Genomic DNA, 14,750 nt, shown 5'->3' with positions numbered 1-14,750 from the left:
CTTTGAATAAATGTATCTGATGAGTCCATTGTAATTGAGCAGGCCTACCTAACTACTGGTCTCCGACAAGGACCGAACCAACGCCCATGTTTGATATTAATAAGACTGCTTAAATATCAAGCCAGAGAGACAATACTCCACATGGCCAGGGAGCACAAAGGAGTGAGGATCAGGTTTTTCCCTGATACAAGTGTAGCATTGGTCAATTCAACGGCATTAAAAGAACTCTATGTTAAAAAAAATGGATATGCCCTATAGTACCCAGCAACATTACAAATTTACAAGCAAGGGGGTGAAAGAAAATATTTAAAAGATCCTCGAGAGGCAATGGAGCTGCAGTGAGGTAGATTACCGTAGATTAAAAGGTGATTTAGGAAGCCTGGAGGTGTGGGCTGAGAAATGGCTGATGGAATTTAATACAGATAAATGTGAGGTGCTACATTTTGGAAAGGCAAATTTAAATAGGTCATATACATTGAATGGTAGACAATTGAGGAGTGCAGAGCAACAAAGGGATTTAGGAGTTATGGTAAATAGTACCCTCAAGGCTGATACTCAGGTAGATGGTGTGGTGAAGAAGGCATTTGGAATGTTGGCCTACATAAATCAGAGTATTGAATTCAAGAGTAGGGAGGTTATGATGAAATTGTACAAGGCATTGGTGAGGCCAAATTTGGAGTACTGTGCACAGTTTTGGTCACCAAATTATAGGAAAGATATAAACAAAATGGAGAGAGTGCAGAGAAGGTTCATGAGAATGTTGACAGGATTTCAGGGTCTGAGTTACAGAGAAAGGTTGTGCAGACTGGGGCTTTTTTCTCTGGAGCGTAGAAGATTGAGAGGGGACTTGATAGAGGTGTTTAAGATTTTAAAAGGGGCGGACAGAGTAAATGTGGATAGGCTTTTTCAATTAAGAAAGGGGGAGATTCAAACTAGAGGACATGGTTTAAGATTGAAGGGGGAAAATTATAAGGGGAACATGAGGGGAAATTTCTTTACGCAGAGGGTGGTGGGGATGTGGAATGAGCTTCCGGCAGACGTGGTCGAGGCTGGATCATTGGTTACATTTAAGGAAAGACTGGATCGTTACATGGATAAAAGGGGACTAGAGGGGTATGGACCGAGTGCTGGTCAGTGGGACTAGGAGGGTGGGGATTTGCTACGGCATGGACTAGTAGGGCCGAACTGGCCTGTTCTGTGCTGTAAGTGGTTATATGGTTATATGGAAAATGAAAGGAAGACCTGAAGGGAAGATGGAAGAGCAAGGAAAATAGACTAAGGGACAAAGGGCATAAGGGATAAGGAAAATAATGAAATTGTGGCAGCACACCATTAGGCAGGCGAACCGGCCCCGCACGCGACAGGGCAGCCGGCCAAAATGGCACTGTCGGCGGTTTCTTCCCGACCTCAGCACCAGGCTTAGAAGCCCACGCTCTGTGGCTCATGTGACGCCCTGACGGCATCCGGGTTCGCGACCTCAATAAATCAGTTTTGCTCACGGAACTCAATCCATTTGGTTATGGAGTTATTCGGTAAGCAGAGTAGCCCTCACTTCATTGGTGACCCCGACAGGTTCAAATGCCTTTGAACCCGATATGAACAACTCTTCGATCAACGCTATAGCCATCAAGCTTCCTGACTTCTGGGTTCAGGAGCCTGAGACCTGGTTCAGCCACACAGAGGCTCAGTTTCACCTCCGTCAGATTTCATCAGATATGATCAAGTTTTATTATGTGGTCGCCACCTTGGACCAGGCCACCGCCAAACGATTGCTGCACTTCGTTCAGCACCCTCCCGTGGAAGATAAGTATGGGACCATCAAGCGGGTGCTCACCGGCTCCCTCGGCCTCTCCAGGTGCCAGCGTGCCGCTTGGATGCTTCACCTCAACGCCTTGGGAGACAAAACTCCAATCACGTTGATGGATGAGATGCTCGCGCTCATGGGCTATCACACCGACTGCCCACTCTTCGAGCACATCTTCCTCGACCATATGCCCAAAGACATCCGGCCGTTACTGTCCCAGGAGAGCTTTGGCGATCCCAGGAAGGTCGCTCAAAAAGCTCAGGAGCTATGGTTTGAACGATTCCCAGAGGGCTCAGCAGTCCAATTGGTTACGAGTCCCATGCATGACCACGCCAAGCCCTCCTCTAGCGCTGTGGAGGGACACTTGACCCCTGCAGGAGCCTCAAAGAGCATAGCCAGAAGCAAGCCATCCACTTCAGGCCTCTGCTTCTTCCACCAGCGCTGGAGAGCCAAGACTCAAAAGTGACGTCAGACCTGCTCGTTCCAGGGAAACGAGCAGGCCGACCATGTTAATGGCTGCGGCGGCTGGCCAAGAATACAGCTTTCTCTACCTGTGAGATGCAATCAATGGCCGACGCTTCCTCATCAACACCATGGCCCAGATCAGCCCGGCCACAGCCATCGATTCCCGGATCCGGTCTCGAGGACGTCCACTCCGTGCAGCCAACTCGACGGAGATCCAAATCTATGGTAAACAAGAAACGTTGTTAACAAGTGGAAGTTCTTGTGGAGGTTCACCGTTTCGTCCCTCCGAACCTCCATCCTGAGTGTCGACTTCCTTCTCTCGCCCACGGGCTCGTAGTCGACCCCCGAGGTAAGCAACTTGTCGATGCCTGTACCTTCCAATCCATTAATCTCAGCACCTTCTGCACAGAGCAGCCACAGATGTTCATGGTCAGCGCACCCAAGGACAGGTTCCAGCGCATCCTAGACAAGTTTCTGTCCCTCCTCAAGCCGCAGTTCTCCACTGCCACGGGATGTTTCATCATATTCCCACCCAAGGCCCGCCTGTCCATGCCAAGGTACGCCGGCTCCTGCCGGATAAGCTCCAGATAGCGAAAGAGGAGTTCTCGCATCTGCAGGAGCTACTCTGACAGTTCTTGGGCCTTGCTGCTCCACTTGGTCCCGAAAGCTTCCAGTGGCTGGCGCCCCTACCGAGATTATCCAGCCAACGATGCGACAGTACCTGACCGTTACCCGATCACTCCCATTCAGAACTTCTCCAAGGTCGACCTGGTGCGCGGATATCATCAAATCCCGGTGCACCCCAAGGACATCCCGAAAACGGCCATCATCACCCCCTTCGGCTTTTTCGAATTTCTACAAATGCCTTTCGGGCTCATGAACGCTACCAAGACCTTCCAGCGTCTCATGAATACGGTGGGCAGAGATTTGAACTTGCGTTCATTTATCTGGATGATATTCTTGTCGCCAGCAGAGACCGGGCACAACACAAGTCTCACCTGCGCACCCTCTTCTCCCAACTGCCTGACTTGGGCTAACGATCAACCTGGCCAAATGCTGGTTCGAGAAAGAGTCCATGCAGTTCCTGGGCCACACCATCACAGTCGAAGGAGCTACACCAGCTGCTACGAAGGTCACCGCAATCAGGGAGTTCCCGCTCCCAGACAACTTCAAGGGGCTTCAAGAGTTCGCAGGTATGGTCAACTTCTATAACCGATTTATTCCAGGCGCTGCACGCATCAACGCAGCCAAGGACAAGATGCTCACCTGGACTCCAGAGGCCAGCAGGACATTCGAGGCCATGAAGGGTGCCCTAGTAAAGGCTACCCAGCTCATCCACCCACGCACCGACCTTCATACAGCACTCTCCGTCGATGCCTCCGTCACCGCCATCAGTGCTGTCCTGGAGCAGCAGGTTAACGGACAGTGGAAACCACTGGCATTCTTCAGTCAACTTCTCCGTCCGCCAGAGTGCAAGTATAGTGCTTTCGACCGTGAGTTGCTGGGCATGTACCTCGCTGTGCGTTATTTTCACTATTTCTTGGAGGGGAGGCCTTTCACCATTTTTACTGACCACAAACCACTGACTCAGGTGTTCGCTATGGCTAGAGATCCCTGATTGACCCATCAACAGCATCACCTGTCCTTTGTGTCAAAGTTCACCACTGACATTCGGCACAAGTCGGGGAAAGACAACGTGGTCTCCGACGCGCTCTCCCAACCAGCCATTTGCTTGCTGACACCCAGGTTAGACTACAACCAGCTTACCCGGGACCAGAAGTCCAACGAAGAGACACAGACCTTCAGGACTGCCATCACAGGCCTGCAGTTCCAGGACCTCCCGACTCCTCTCGGTGACAATACCGTCCTGTGCGATGTCTCCTTGGGCACCCCGCGACCAGTGGTTCCCCAGCAGTGGCGCAGGCAAGTCTTCCACCATAACAACGACCTTTCCCACCCTTCCATAAAGCACACCAGAGAGCCCTTGCAGGATTTCAAACATGTCCGAGAACGGTTCAGCCACATACATGTGGACATTGTCAGCCCCATTCCCGTTTCCCGAGGTAACCATTACCTTTTCATGCCTCCACGGACTCCTGCTCCTGAGCACTTTTGACCGGATGGGTTGCCTGGTTTGGCATCCCAACCCACCTCACCAGCGGATGAACCGCGCAGTTCACCTCCATGCTCTGGGCACAGCGCGCCAATAGGCTTGGAATCGAGCTGCATCACACAACGGCCTATCACCCACAGCCCATTGGACTGGTCGAGCGATTGCACCGCCACCTTAAGTCAGCACTGATGATCCGCATCATCGGCCCCAACTGGGTGTATGAGCTACCTTGGGTACTCCTAGGCATCTGCTCAACACCCAAAGAAGAACCTGCAGGCGTCATTGGCTGAGCTGGTCTACGGTGCACCGCTAGCCCTGCCCATTAAGTTTATCAATGCACCTCACAGCCCTCAACAGTCACCGCACAGTTTACTTCCCGGTCTATGGGCACAGTTGGACTCCTTCACACCCCCAACATCGCCCAGACACGGCACACGGGCCTCCTACGACCCCAACGAGCTGTATTCCACAGAATATGTTTTTATCAGGTGAGGTCTGTCCACAGCACCCCTTCAAAGACTGTATGAATGGCCGTACAGGATCCACCTTCACACTGGATATCGGTGGTAAGAGGGAACTGTTTACTGTGGACAGATTAAAGCCAGTGCGCCTCAACCCCAATGAGCCAGTGGTTGCAGCCCAGCACAAGAAGTGAGGCCATCCAGCAAAGGACATTGGCAACGGTTCTGGGGGGGGGCTGTGTTGCGGCATGCCATTAGGCAGCCGAACTGGCCCTGCATGTTACGCACCCGGCGGGAGAGCCGGCCAAAATGGCGCCGTCGGGGGTTTCTTCCCGACCTCAGCACCAGGCTTAGAAGCCCGTGCTCTGCAGCCCACGTGACGTCCTGACGGCATCTGGGACCACAGTGCGGTTTTCAGCCAGGTGTGGGCTGGGAGTATAAGAACAACCAGGTAGACCTCAATAAATCAGTTTTGCTCACCGAACTCAACCCGTTTGGTTGTGGAGTTATTTATTCAGTAAGCAGAGTAGCCGTCACAACAAAATATCCTTTTTCTTGACAGTTCTTGTATTATGCAAAGATAAGGGATGTAATAAAATAAGGGGAGACAAGAACAGTTGATGTAAATATACATAATTAGGAGTGGGAAAGAGAACTGATTAAAAGGGTAAAAGCTTCAATAAGAGCAGCAGGGGAACAATGGTGCCAAAGTAAAAAGGATAAAATTTAGTAGATAATAAAGAGGGGATTTGTTTTTTTTCCCCTGTCCATCTGTACCTCTGCTTTCTGAATTCTCACCTCATTTAGAAACTAGTCTACTTCTTTATTCCTGCCAAAGTGCATGCATAGACTTCCCCACACTGTATTCCACCTGCCACTTCTTTGCCCATTATCTAGACTCTTACCTATCTCTATTTCATCCTTCAACTTGGCCGGAAAGGCATCAATTTCATTATTTAAATGATTCATTCAGTGTTATATAGAGAATTTAGGTTAAAAAGACTTAAGTTAAAATGTGATGATTAATCATAAACAGGGAAGCCAGAACGGACAGAGAGTTTACTAGCAGTCAAGGACAGAAGGATCTGCTGAATATGTTTTTTTAAACCTATCTTTTCATGGTCATAGTGAGAGACATGCAGGAGACAAAGGATTGATAAGAAGTGTGAGAAACAGAATTTAGTGAATGTAGAGTTCACAGCGTACGTAACGAACGTGATAATTAATAATGCAGTTATACTTAGAATGTTTTTGTAATACTAACCAATTAAAACAGTATTAATAAGAAGGGGAAGGGCAAATAATAAGGGTATAAAAATCAATGCACTGTATGTATCGGGGCTTAACTGGTGAGAAACCAGTTGAGTCCAACTCTGCAGACTTGTAAATAAAGCTTGTCGTGTCATCAGTTTTAAAGAGACTCATGTGTGAGAAGTTTTATTTCTGACAAATGGGGACTCGTCCGGGATCTACACTCCGGCCGTGAGGGGAGGCGAGAAGAGGGACATCGGAGGCGGTGCACCCCGCTGAGTTCAGCGGCTCCTAGTCCCTTGCTCGTCGCTTCGGGCGGCTTGAGCGAGTGGTATCCGGACAGGGTGACACGACAAGACGGAGAGGAGAAGGGTGACGGTTCAATCCCCGGGAAGACACCGGTAAGTGACGACTTACGATTGTGGTGTGGGGATTGGGTAACAGGTGTAACGGGATACACCTGTTTGGATAAAAACCTAACGGAATAGATTAAGTATAGATCTTTTGTCGTGGTGTGAGGACCCTGTCGCGAGACTCTAGGATAGACCCCAGGGAAACCTCGGCGGTAACCGAAGGAGGGACAGCACCTCCGACGAAGTGCCGAGAAGAGAGGGGTCAACCCCAGGAAAACCTCAGCGGTAACCGAAGGAGGGACAGCACCTCCGACGAGGCGTCTGAGAGGAAGGGAGTAGGGTCCAGAACGAGAGGGTCCTCAGCAACGATAAACAGATCTAGGTGGGAAAATGGGAGGATCAAAATCTAAGGGCTCGTCTGAAAATTCAGGACAATTCCTGGGAGTACCCCTTGACAGCCCTTTGGGGAGAATGTTTGAAAATTGGGATAGTAAAAGATATCGGGACAAAAACAAGAAAAAGATGGTCCAATATTGTCTCCTTTGGTCAAAACAACCTATTAAAGGTTCCTCGGTCTGGTGGCCGAAATTTGGATCTGATGAGGATTGGGTTAGACAAGCATTAAACATATATGTAAATTCGAGACCAAAGGTGAATCAAGAAGAGTCAGCATATGCATTTTGTTGGGTTCCCTGGCCAGGATCCTTAACAGAATGTTTTAAATTGAGGGTAGCAGGAGAAAAGAAATGGGAACCTCTGGACAACCTTCCCCCTCCTTATATTCCCCCGGTGCCTACTGCGCCCGAGGAAAGCTTATTACCGGAGGGGAAAGGTGATGAATCTGATTGCCCCGAAGGGGGCCGGGAAAAAAAGGATGAATTAAGGGAGTCGGACCCTAAACTTCCACCGGTAAACCGACCCTGGACAAGATCCCAGACTGGTCCAGGACCATCAAACTTTTCAATAAACCTAAATCTCCTGAGAGAAGTTCCTATGGGAGGACCGGGAGGGGGAACGGGATATGTGAATGTTCCCCTAACTAGTACAGAGGTGCGGGGATTTAAGAAAGAAATGAAAAAGTTATTGGAAGATCCTATAGGACTGGCTGAACAGCTTGACCAATTCTTGGGACCAAACACATATACGTGGGAAGAGATGCAGGCAATAATGGGAACATTATTTTCACCCCAGGAGAGGCAGATGATTCGACGGGCTGCCCTCCTCATGTGGGAATATGAACAACCTGGGGACCCTAGACCCCATGAACAAAAATATCCCTTAAATGAACCCAGGTGGGACAAACGAACACCCGAGGGATTGGCAAGTATGAGACAATATAGAGAGTGGACAATTAAAGGGATACGGGAGGCTGTGCCAAAGGGTCACAATTTTACCAAGGCATTTGGGAACCACCAGGGGAAAGACGAGTCCCCTACTGATTTTTTGGAGAGGGTGAGAAAGAATGTCCAACAGTATGCTGGTGTGGACCCTAGTACACCAATGGGTGAACAGCTTATTCGAATTGAATTTGTTTCCAAATCATGGCAAGACATTAGAAAGAAACTAGAAAAGGAGGAGGACTGGAGTGAAAAACCCCTAAGTGAACTGTTAAAAAAGGCACAAAAAGTATATGTGCAGAGAGAAGAAGAAGATCAAAAGAAGGCGACAAAGGTTATGGTACAGACTATCCGACAGATGAATGCTGAATCCAGAGGGGAAAGAAAACAAAACCTTCCTCTAAACAATCCAAGATATCCAAGAGAGGGAAGACCCCGGAGGTTCGTTAAGTGCTATTACTGCAATGAGGAAGGACACTTTAAGAGGGAATGCCCCCGATACAAGAGGGAATTGCGTGCCCTCGAGCTTATGGAAGAAGATTAGGGGTGTCAGGGGTTCCAAATGATAGGGACCAAATATAAGAGGGAACCCCTGGTAAAACTAAAAATTGGTCCCAAGGGAGAAGAGGTGGTGTTTATGGTGGACACAGGAGCGGAACGAAGTAGTGTAATAACTGTGCCAATCGGAACTGAGCCTATAAAAAGTAATTTGACAATTTCTGGGATAGAAGGGGCTCCCAGAATGGTATCAATAATTCCCCAAGTAACAGTGAAACTGGAAGAAAGAGAAGGGGTACAAGACCTCTTGTTATTACCTTCGGCTGGATTTAACCTCCTAGGAAGGGACTTACAGGCTCTCCTAGGTTTGGGTGCTCTCCCTGTAGACGGAGAAGTGCGAGTCCACCTCTGCGCTTTAAAGGAAGAGGATGAACGGCAGATTGACGAGAGAGTCTGGTATAAGGAGGGAAATCGAGGAGGTCTGGACATCCCACCTTTACACGTCACATTAATACCAGGTCATCAGCCGGTAAGAAAACGTCAGTATCCTATTTCTTTGGAAGGGAGAAAAGGGCTACAGCCGGTAATTGAGACTTTAATACGAGACGGACTATTAGAAGAATGCATGTCACCTTATAACACCCCTATACTCCCAGTAAAAAAGTCAGATGGATCCTATCGCCTAGTTCAGGATCTAAGAAGTTTGAATGCTATTGTTCAGACCCGCCACCCAGTGGTGCCTAATCCCTATACTATTATGAGTCGGATTCCCCCAGACCATGAGTGGTTTAGTGTTATCGACTTGAAGGATGCCTTCTGGACGTGTCCATTAGAAGAGGAAAGTAGAGATATGTTTGCGTTTGAATGGGAAAATCCATGGACAGGTAGACGGAGACAGTTTCGGTGGACTGTATTGCCCCAAGGGTTCACTGAATCTCCAAACCTGTTTGGACAAATTCTAGAACAAATCCTGATGGACTATCCACAATCTGATGATTCCCAACTAATGCAGTATGTGGATGATTTACTATTATCAGGACCCAAGGAACAAGAAATGAGGGGAGATACCATTAGACTCTTGAATTATCTGGGGAAAAAGGGTCTACGGGTGTCCAGGAACAAGTTACAGTTTGTTGAGAAAACTGTGATATATCTGGGACACCAGATAAGTAAAGGACAGAAACGGATTACCCCTGAACGAATTGCGGGAATCACTAGAATGCCTTTACCCCGTAATAAGAAGGAAATAAGACAATTCCTGGGACTCTTAGGATACTGTAGGTTATGGATAGAGGACTACTCAGCTTTGGTGAAGTTTATGTATGATAAACTGACAAATGAAAATGACTACCCATTGAAATGGACCCAGGAGGAGGAGGGATGGTTCGAGGACTTGAAACATCGCCTAACACGAGCCCCAGTACTCACTCAGCCCTCTTTAAAACAGCCCTTCCAGCTATTTGTCACTCATAACCAAGGAACAGCTGTGGGAGTTTTAACACAGGAAAAAGGCAGTCAGCGACACACAGTGGCTTTCCTTTCCAAAATGATGGACCCAGTGTCTCGCGGATGGCCGACGTGTATCCAGGGAGTAGCGGCTGCTGCTCTGTTGGTAGAGGAAGCACGTAAACTTACTTTTGGAGGAAAGATGACTGTGTACACCTCCCATTCTGTGAGTGTTTTATTAACACAAACTGCCCATCGATGGCTGACTGATTCTCGCATATTAAAGTATGAAACCATTTTAATGGTTGGAGAAGATTTACAGTTTGCAAAAATTAATAGCTGCAACCCAGCTCAGTTTTTATACGGCAGTGAAACAGAGAAAGAGGTGGAGCATGACTGTGTCGAGTTGACAGATCTTCAGACCAAGACCCGAGAAGACCTTTGCGATACTCCGCTGGGAGAAGGATATGAATTCTACATTGACGGCTCCGCCAGATGTGTTGACGGAATGAGAAGAAATGGGTATGCTATAATAGAAGGAAATACTTGGAAAGTAGTAGAATCCACGAGACTACCCGGAAGCTGGTCAGCACAATCCTGTGAACTATATGCCTTGCAGAGAGCCCTCAGAATACTGGCAAAGAAAATTGGAACGATTTACACAGATTCCAAATACGCATACGGGGTAGTGCATACCTTTGGTAAGATCTGGAAGGAGCGTGGTCTAATTACATCAAGAGGAAAGGAATTGGCACACGAACAGATGATTACTCTGACTTTAGAAGCCTTAACATTACCCCAAGAAATAGCAGTGGTCTACATACCAAGCCATCAAAGGGGAGATAACCCGACAGCAATTGGAAACAGACTGGCTGATGAAGAAGCCAAAAGAGCAGTCATGCAACAAGAAGTCCGTTTGCTGACTTTAATCCCAATAAGGCAAGGCATAAAGACAGCTCCCATTTTCACTGCTAAGGAAGAAAAGAACATGGATCAGCTGGGCGCAAGCCAGTTACCTGATGGAACATGGAAAACACTAGATGGAAGAATGGTTCTAAATAAAGAAATAACTCGCAATATTTTAAAACACCTGCATCATCAGAGCCACTGGGGCACCCAAGCCTTATGTGACACAGTGCTTCGAGAATATGTGTGTAAGGGAATCTACACCTTGGCCCAACAAGAGGTGCAAAATTGTTACCTATGCACAAAAATTAATAAGAAGATAATGAGGACAGGGACCATGGGAGGTCAACCATTAGCCATACGCCCTTTTCAACGTATCCAGATCGACTTCACAGAGTTACCTCAAGTTCAAAGATGGAAATATCTGTTGGTGATAATAGATCACTTTACCCGATGGGTAGAAGCCTTCCCAACAATAAATACTACAGCCTCTACAGTAACTCGCCTCCTCCTAGAGCAGATAATCCCCAGATATGGTATAATGGATTCTATAGACTCAGACAGGGGTCCACATTTTTCTTCAAAAATCCAGCAATTGATTTGTAATGCATTACAGGTCTCTTGGAAATTACATACCCCTTGGCATCCACAAAGCTCAGGGAAGGTTGAACGTATGAATGGAACACTAAAAATCCAATTGACAAAGTTAATGGTGGAAACTAAAATGCCTTGGATAAAGTGTCTGCCCCTGGCCTTATTGAGAATTCGTACTGCCCCACGAAAAGATGTAGGGCTGTCCCCTTATGAAATGATGTTTGGGCTTCCCTTCTGGAGTACAGTTGAGGGGTGTCCCACCTTGGGGGAAGGGGATATATTTGTTAGGAACTATTTACAGGCACTATCACGCTCTCTTACAGATTTACGAAAGAGAGGACTATTGGCACAAACACCGCCTCTAGACTTTTCTTTACACAAAGTGGAACCAGGAGACTGGATTCTCATCAAGACCTGGAAGACTGAAAAACTCCAGCCCCAGTGGGAAGGTCCATACCAAGTTCTCTTAACTACAGAAGCTGCAGCACAAACAAGAGAGAAGGGGTGGACACACGCATCCAGATTTAAGGGACCTGTAGAGGCGCCTCAGGACCCTGATACGAACTCAGATTGGACTTGTATTCCTGGAGAAAAACCTCTTACCTTACGATTTCGTAAAAAGACTTAATTCACAATGTTATTGTTATGTTCTTTGATTTTTCTTAGTTTACCTATGTCTTTATCAGGTGTGAAATGTAAGAAATGCAGAGATACAGTGGTCCTGTTTCAGGACCACATTTGGGGAAGAAAGGAAGGTAATTTCATTTCCCATACCTCAGTTCCTGAGAAATGCTGGGCAGAAAATACCACCCAACATCCATATACCCCTTGTGTGGAAAAAGAAGGAAATAATATGGGTCATTATATACAGATTCCTAATACCACTCCTTTCCCTCTTAACGGTTGGAAAGGTGACTCAAGCCCACCATGCCCTGATGGACTCTGGTTTTGCATACACCAATGTACTGTTCCAATGAAAAGTTACACTCCACACTCAAAATTGCCTGTCCCTTTAAGACAGCCGGACTTAGTTCGAGTCCATCCAAATAACCATGTAAGTTTCGGTAATGCAATTGGGGGAGAAAACCTTTTTGTAGATCTGGCAACTAAAATTGCTAGAACTTTTAATGTAACCAATTGTTGGGTCTGCGGGGGTCCACGGATGTCAGAACAATGGCCTTGGTGGGGGGAACCCCTCAATTCATTGACCATGATTTCCCGGATTTGGACAACTAACCGAACGAGATCAAGAGAAACCTGGTCTCTCTCTAACGTCCCCTCTGGTTTTTATTGTCTCTCACGAGCCGGCAAATACCCAGTAGGAGAAAGTCCCTGCAAGGCTGTATGGATTCGCATTTCGCCTGGTGTTTTCACTTGGTTTCCTGAACCTCAGACTTAGTTCTTATCCACTGTTTTTAAAACTAATTGCCTACCCCTGTCTAATAGCAGTATTCACTTTTGGAATTGTACCACTTCCACCATCACAGGACCATACCAATCAAATCCCGTTCTTAAAAGAGTTTGGGAAAGGGGGTATGGAGTATCCCCAAATGGATTATTCTGGGTATGTAGTAATAAAGCTTATACTCGTCTTCCCTCACAGTGGAGTGGAACTTGTTTCCTAGGAATAATCCGCCCAGAATTTTTCCTTCTACCCCACGATCACGGTCATAAATTAGGCGTGAAGGTCTTTGATACATTACATCGTCAACCCCGCTCTACCACGGTACATTTGGGACAATGGAGAGATGATTGGCCTCCAGAACGCATAATTCAATATTATGGTCCCGCTACATGGGCTCAAGATGGATCCTGGGGTTATCGTACTCCTATATATATGTTAAATCGTATAATTCACTTACAAGCAGTCCTTGAAATTGTTACAAATCAAACAGCTATAGCCCTGCAATTACTTGCATCCCAGCAAGGTCAAATGCGCTCTGCTATATATCAGAACCGTCTAGCCCTAGACTATCTCCTAGCCACGGAAGGAGGTGTATGTGGCAAGCTTAATTTGAATAACTGCTGCTTACAGATTGATGATAATGGAAAAGCCGTTCGTAAAATTGCTGATAATATTCGTACATTGTCCCATGTACCGGTTCAAACCTGGCATCCTTTCCCACAATTTAATTGGATGGACAAATGGTTTGGAGGAACCTGCTGACGTACCTTCTTGTGGGTCATCGGAGGTATTTTATTCCTCCTACTTATTTTGCCCTGTATTATTCCCTGTCTACGCAGCCTGGTGATTTCCATGGTCGAACAAGCTATGCAACCAGGGGGAATGGGAGACCCTGTAAGACTTTTATTTCAGCGTGAGATTAATGTATCATAAAACATTTCTCTTCCCTAGCTTAGAATCCCCATTCATATCTATACATATATTCAACACATTTTAAAGAGAGAAAGGGGTGGATTGTTATATAGAGAATTTAGGTTAAAAAGACTTAAGTTAAAATGTGATGATTAATCATAAACAGGGAAGCCAGAACGGACAGAGAGTTTACTAGCAGTCAAGGACAGAAGGATCTGCTGAATATGTTTTTTTAAACCTATCTTTTCATGGTCATAGTGAGAGACATGCAGGAGACAAAGGATTGATAAGAAGTGTGAGAAACAGAATTTAGTGAATGTAGAGTTCACAGCGTACGTAACGAACGTGATAATTAATAATGCAGTTATACTTAGAATGTTTTTGTAATACTAACCAATTAAAACAGTATTAATAAGAAGGGGAAGGGCAAATCTTTGGCTTGGCTTCGCGGACGAAGATTTATGGAGGGGGTAAAAAGTCCACGTCAGCTGCAGGCTCGTTTGTGGCTGACAAGTCCGATGCGGGACAGGCAGACACGATTGCAGCGGTTGCAGGGGAAAATTGATGGGTTGGGGTTGGGTGTTGGGTTTTTCCTCCTTTGCCTTTTGTCAGTGAGGTAGGCTCTGCGGTCTTCTTCAAAGGAGGTTGCTGCCCGCCAAACTGTGAGGCGCCAAGATGCACGGTTTGAGGCGATATCAGCCCACTGGCGGTGGTCAATGTGGCAGGCACCAAGAGATTTCTTTAGGCAGTCCTTGTACCTTTTCTTTGGTGCACCTCTGTCACGGTGGCCAGTGGAGAGCTCGCCATATAACACGATCTTGGGAAGGCGATGGTCCTCCATTCTGGAGACGTGACCCATCCAGCGCAGCTGGATCTTCAGCAGCGTGGACTCGATGCTGTCGACCTCTGCCATCTCGAGTACTTCGACGTTAGGGATGTAAGCGCTCCAATGGATGTTGAGGATGGAGCGGAGACAACGCTGGTGGAAGCGTTCTAGGAGCCGTAGGTGGTGCCGGTAGAGGACCCATGATTCGGAGCCGAACAGGAGTGTGGGTATGACAACGGCTCTGTATACGCTTATCTTTGTGAGGTTTTTCAGTTGGTTGTTTTCCCAGACTCTTTTGTGTAGTCTTCCAAAGGCGCTATTTGCCTTGGCGAGTCTGTTGTCTATCTCATTGTCGATCCTTGCATCTGATGAAATGGTG

General features: G+C 47.1%; 1 long non-coding RNA gene across 3 annotated transcripts in view; it reads right to left on the bottom strand.

Annotated features, from left to right (window-relative positions):
* Positions 1–14,750, bottom strand: part of LOC138763671 (uncharacterized) — a 35,164-nt gene that overhangs the window by 18,389 nt on the left and 2,025 nt on the right. Inside the window, exon 1 of one of the 3 annotated variants that reach the window (XR_011357708.1) lies at positions 2,356–2,483. The exons of the other annotated variants lie outside the window; for them this stretch is intronic. This is a non-coding gene — a long non-coding RNA (uncharacterized lncRNA). Of the gene's footprint in view, positions 1–2,355; positions 2,484–14,750 lie in introns of those variants that run through there. 3 annotated transcript variants of the gene reach the window in all.

The sequence above is a fragment of the Narcine bancroftii genome, chromosome 5 (assembly GCF_036971445.1).
Source record: "Narcine bancroftii isolate sNarBan1 chromosome 5, sNarBan1.hap1, whole genome shotgun sequence".
Classification (NCBI taxonomy): domain Eukaryota; kingdom Metazoa; phylum Chordata; class Chondrichthyes; order Torpediniformes; family Narcinidae; genus Narcine; species Narcine bancroftii.
The sequence above is the reverse complement of the archived record's forward strand: the minus strand, read 5'-3'. Positions and strand labels throughout refer to the sequence as shown.